The sequence below is a fragment of the Ochotona curzoniae genome, unplaced genomic scaffold (genome assembly GCF_017591425.1).
Source record: "Ochotona curzoniae isolate NIBS_2020 unplaced genomic scaffold, NIBS_Ocur_1.0 contig_1356, whole genome shotgun sequence".
In the NCBI taxonomy this organism is placed as follows: domain Eukaryota; kingdom Metazoa; phylum Chordata; class Mammalia; order Lagomorpha; family Ochotonidae; genus Ochotona; species Ochotona curzoniae.
Genome location: NW_024465056.1, coordinates 26,214 through 31,413, shown reverse-complemented (window position 1 = coordinate 31,413; position 5,200 = coordinate 26,214). Strand labels below are relative to the sequence as shown.

Sequence of the window (5,200 nt, the reverse complement as noted above, 5' to 3'; positions counted from 1 at the left end):
TTTGGAGGGTGAGCCAGCAGGTAGGCCTGTTCACTCTTTCACTCGCTCATTCTATCTCTGTTTCTCTACCTCACAGAAATAAAAATCTAGAAAGAAAATCTTTATATATCTTCCAGACTGTTCAGGGAGTAGCTGAAAGTCTGACACCATTACAGATTCTTTTCTAGTATTTGTGATCCAAGGAGTAGCACAGTGCTTCCTCAGACTTAAATTTGAGCATTAATATGAATGGCTTTTCTCAAATTCAATAATAAATTTGAATATGGTCTTCTGAGACGTTCCTTTTCCTTTTCAGGTTTCAAATAAAAGAGACCGAGTAGCAGAATGTCAGTTGGAGACTCATAATCGGAAAATGGTTACATTCAAGTTTGACTTAGCTGGTGACAACCCTGAGGAGATAGCAACAATTATGGTATGTGTTTGCATTTCAAATTTTTCTTTTATACTTAATCTTATTCTATTGTTCTAGGCAAATAGGAAGTCTTTTATCATCTGTGTTTATCTTCACGATTATGTATTTCTGTTTGATTTTTTGGTATTTACCAAATTTTTATTCTCAAGCAGTTTTAGAACTCTTTAGGAGGATTAATTTATAGAAGTATAATTATAAGTAAAATAAAAATTAGAAAATTAAGTTAGTTTTAAACTGCATCACTGTGGAAAGCAATTTTTTTTTCTATACATTCTTCCATATGATATTAGCTGGGAAATATTCCCATGTAGATAATAACAGAGCTAAAATTATGACCAAGTGATATTGCATGGTGTGACTGTACTATAATTTATAGTATAAATTTGTGAAGCTTAAATCTACTTTTACAGATGTAAAGGCCTGTGTGTATCTGTGTGCACTTCATCCTTAGGATAAATCAGTTGGAGTAGAATTGCTGGGTTTAAGATGCTGTCAGCATTTTCAGTTGTTCAGTCATGATATGTGTTAAGTTTTGTTTTGTTTAATTTTTAGTTTTTAAAACATTTATTATGATTTGTAGATATATTTCCAAGAACATGATGATATTGCAATCATTTCCTTCTATCTTCCCTCTCCATTTTCTTTGTAGTTTTTGAGATAACATTTTAAATATATAGCACAATTAAAAGGCTTAATACTTTACAGAATAAGTTTAACAAGTGAAAAAATCAAAAAGACCTGGTTTAGTGGGAACATAGGCAATAGCTCTAATTAAATGAAAAGTGAGCATTTCACACATACACAGTACATTGTAAAGTGATTGCTGATCATTGAAACTACACTAGTATGACATTCTTTACCAGTGGTTTTCCGAAGTATGCAATGCCGTTTTACAGAACTATTTGCAGCAATAGTGACAGATACAGAATTACTTTCTGCTTTTTTCTGCTTTGTTTTTTTAATTTTAGCTCCCACAGTTAAGGAAGACTATTCAGTATTTATCTTTCTGGGTTTGCCTTATCCACAACTTATGGTTCAGGGACGTTTTTGTCTCGGATGTGTCTAAGTACTGAAGTTCAGAAGGGAAGAGCTACTTCTTCACAAATAATAAAATTGATATAAATAGGCTCGAGGTCTTGGTCATGATAGTATAATGACTTAAACTTTATGGAATATCAGCTTATTCAGACTGACATGACATTTCCTTTACAGGTGAACAACAACTTTATTTTTGCAGTAGAAAGAGAGTCATTTGTGGATCAAGTGCGAGAGATTATCGAGAAAGTTGATGAGATGCTCAGTGAGGATGTTAGTGTGGAGCCAGAGGGTGACCAGGGATTGGAGAGTCTTCAAGGAAAGGAGGACTGCGGCTTTTCAAGTTCTCAAGTAAGTTTTCCTTCTCAGAGTGAAGCTTTTTTTCATATAAGATGCTACCATGATGCTAATTGTTTTCACATGTTTGGCAGTTGGCTTTGTCTGATTGTTGAGATTGTTGCTGAACATGAATTTCATTCTTTTGTTTGTTGTAGAAATCGGAAAGAGAGTTTAAACACCCAATTCCTGCATCTTCTCTGCCGCAGCAAATTGGTGAATCTTTTTGTTTATTTTTACCTTTGACTTGGGGAGTTACGTATGCCAATAATGAAATTATTGAAGCTCCTTGTTGTGAATAATATATATAACAACATGGTGATAAAGTAATCTGCCTTTTATTGACTAGGTGTTCCTACCAGCTCTTTAACTCAAGTTGTTCATTCAGCTGGAAGACAGTTTATAGTAAGTCCTGTTCCAGACAGTCGATTACGAGAGTCAAAAATTTTCACCAGTGAAATATTAGATACGGGTAAGGATTCATTCTACCTCTGGGTCCTACAAGGGTGCAGGGTCCCCAGGTTTTGGGCCATCCTTGACTGCTTTCCCAGGCCACAAGTAGTGAGCTGGATGGGAAGCGGGGCCACTGAGATTAGAATCAGTGCCCATATGGGATCTGGCACATTCAACGTATGGACTTTAGCCACTAGGCTATGGCACTGGTCACATTCTACCTTTATCTTTATGTAAATTCTTTCACATCTTTACTATGTTGAAAGCTTGATCATCAAGCAGTTGACACTGATGTGTTATTTTTAAGTAGAAAATTGAGCTTATAAGCAACAAATACACATGGAAGGGAAATATGTGGTAAATAGACAGAAAAGGACAATAAGAATGAGCATACTTGATACAAACTGTAGTAGATACTGTTTTCTCTGCGTTTAGAACTGCTGTGTGTGCTTTCAGGTAGCACCCCATCTGACTTCAAACTGTTGTTGGACCTTGCTCTTTCAAAATCTGTCATTTCCTTAGCAGAGTTCATAAACTTTGTTGGCACTATTTTTTATCACAAAATAATTTTTAGGACAATCGTGGGAACCCACCCATCTCATATTTCTGTTTCCCTTTGCAGTTGCTGCCTGCACGTCTCAGGGCCCTGGAATGAACTTGTCGCACTCTGCTTCATCTCTTAGTCTACAGCAGGCCTTCTCCCAACTTAGACATGCCCAGATGACAGAAGGACCAAGTACAGCACCTCCAAACTTCAGTCAGACAGGACCATCATTTCCAAAAGGACCTCCTTTCATGAGCAACGTCACTGGAGTCCCAACCGCAGTAGCAGCCACACCTTCAGTATCAGGCCCAGCAACAAGCAGCCCTCTCAATGACATCTCTACGTCAGTCATTCAGTCTGAGGTTACAGCACCCACTGAAAAAGGGTTGTTGGTTTTGCCACTAGCACAAGTTTGATCACCTCAAGTGGTATTCCTGTCCCTGCTGTGTGTGAGTCAACAGTACTTTCTAGTGTTGGTTCAAACATCACAGTACCTGCAGTTGTCTCAATAGCGACAACATCCCAGTCAGTTCAGGCCCCTGCTTCTGGGGGCACTGTTTCCAGTACAGGCCCTTTGCCTCCTATACCAATTCCAGTGACTTTAGCCTCTGCGGTAGGCAGTGCCTCTGGCCCGGGTGCTAAGCCTCCAGCTGTACTACCTCAGCAGGCAGCAGGCAGTCCTGCTGGGATAGCCACGTTGACATCCACTCCTACCACCACTGTATTCCCTGGCTTAGTGTCACAGCCTTCCCTTCAGCTCAGCAGCAGTACCTCTGCTCCTACTCTAGCTGAAATGGTGGTGGTGAGTGCACACTCACCTGATAAAACATCTCATAGCAGTACAACTGCATTGGCTTTATCTCTCTCTGCACCATTTTCCTCTTCCTCTCCTGGAGCTGGAGCATTGAGTTCTGTTTCTCAGCCTGGTGGAGTGCATTCTTTGGTCATTCCATCAGCTGTAGTTTCTACCCCTGTCCTCGCCTAAGCAGCAGGACCTACATCTGCACCTTTATTACCCCAAGTACCCAACATTCCGCCCTTAATACAACCTGTTGCTAATGTGCCTGCTGTGCAGCAGACACTAATTCATGGTCAGCCTCAACCAGCCTTGCTTCCCAAACAGCCTCATACTCACTGCCCTGAAATTGATGCTGATACACAACCCAAACCTGGAATTGATGACATAAAAACTCTTGAAGAAAAACTGCGGTCTCTCTTCAGTGAACACAGCTCATCTGGAGCTCAGCATGCCTCTCTCACTGGAGACATCACTGGTAGTAGACTACAGTCACACCGGCCATCCCAACCACTGCTGTTGCATCAAGCAAACTGACTAGTTGCACTACAAGTACTTCATTGCCATCTACTAATTTGCCATTAGGAACAACTGGTTTACCAGTCATACCAGTGGTTACACCTGGGCAGGTTTCTACACCAGGCACTTACGTTTCAGCTCCAGTCTGCACTGCATCAGGAGTGAAGCCTGGAAGTGCTGCCTCAAAACTACCTTTAACTAAGACTCAGGCAAGATCCTTGTTATACAATAGCTAGGTATGATCACTGTGCTGGTCTCCATTTTTCAAATTAACATCACAACTTAGACATGTAATTATAAAGGTACCCAACTTTTTGTAGGCACTTGACAGATTGACAGTAGTTTTAGGATACACGTTGAACAAGAGAATTCTTAAAAAGATTTATTTATTTTTATTGGAAAGTCAGATATATGGAGAGGAGGAAAGACAGAGAGGAAGATCCTCCGTTCGATAATGCACTCACCAAGTGCCAGCAACAGCTGGAGCTTATTCAAAGCCAGGAGCCAGGGATTTCCTCCAGGTCTCCCACATGGGTGCAGGGTCCCAAGGCTTTGGGCCGTCCTCAACTGCTTTCCCAGGCCACAGGCAAGGAGTTGGATGGGAAGCGGGGCTGCTGGGATTAGAACCGGCAGCCATGTGGGATCCCGGTGCATTCAAGGTGAAGATTTCAGCTTGCTAGGTCACCATGCTGGGCCCAAGATTTTTTTTTTTTTAATGCGACAGAATTTTGGGGTAATTATGTTGCACAATTTTCTAAGAAAGCTTGTTGTCAGGTGTTAATAGATATTTCTTCCAAATTGATACAAACTAAAAATTCTGTATCACAAAAGAGAGCTAAATACATTTTTCAGCAAAATATGTACTTGAACCATAATTCACAGTTTTGGCTTCAATTGAGAACAAAGCAGGATTTTTGGGTTTTTTTGTTTGTTTGTTTGTTTTTGGTTTTTGTTGTTATTTTGTTTCATTACAAATTCCACAGATACAATTCAGGATTTATTTACAAATTGGAAATAATTAGTTATAGAAATTAAATAACTAAAATGTGTTATTCTGCAGTGGTCGCTTTACTGTGTCATTTTGCTATATACTGTCTCTGTAATC

At 39.8% G+C, this 5,200-nt stretch overlaps 1 long non-coding RNA gene across 1 annotated transcript; it reads left to right on the top strand.

The window, feature by feature from the left end:
• Positions 1-1,758: 1,758 nt before the first annotated feature.
• LOC121146876 lies at positions 1,759-2,963 on the top strand. Its single transcript, XR_005882264.1, has 4 exons — positions 1,759-1,798; positions 1,942-1,999; positions 2,133-2,255; positions 2,859-2,963. It is a non-coding gene; the product is annotated as an uncharacterized LOC121146876 (long non-coding RNA).
• The last annotated feature ends 2,237 nt before the right edge of the window (positions 2,964-5,200 follow it).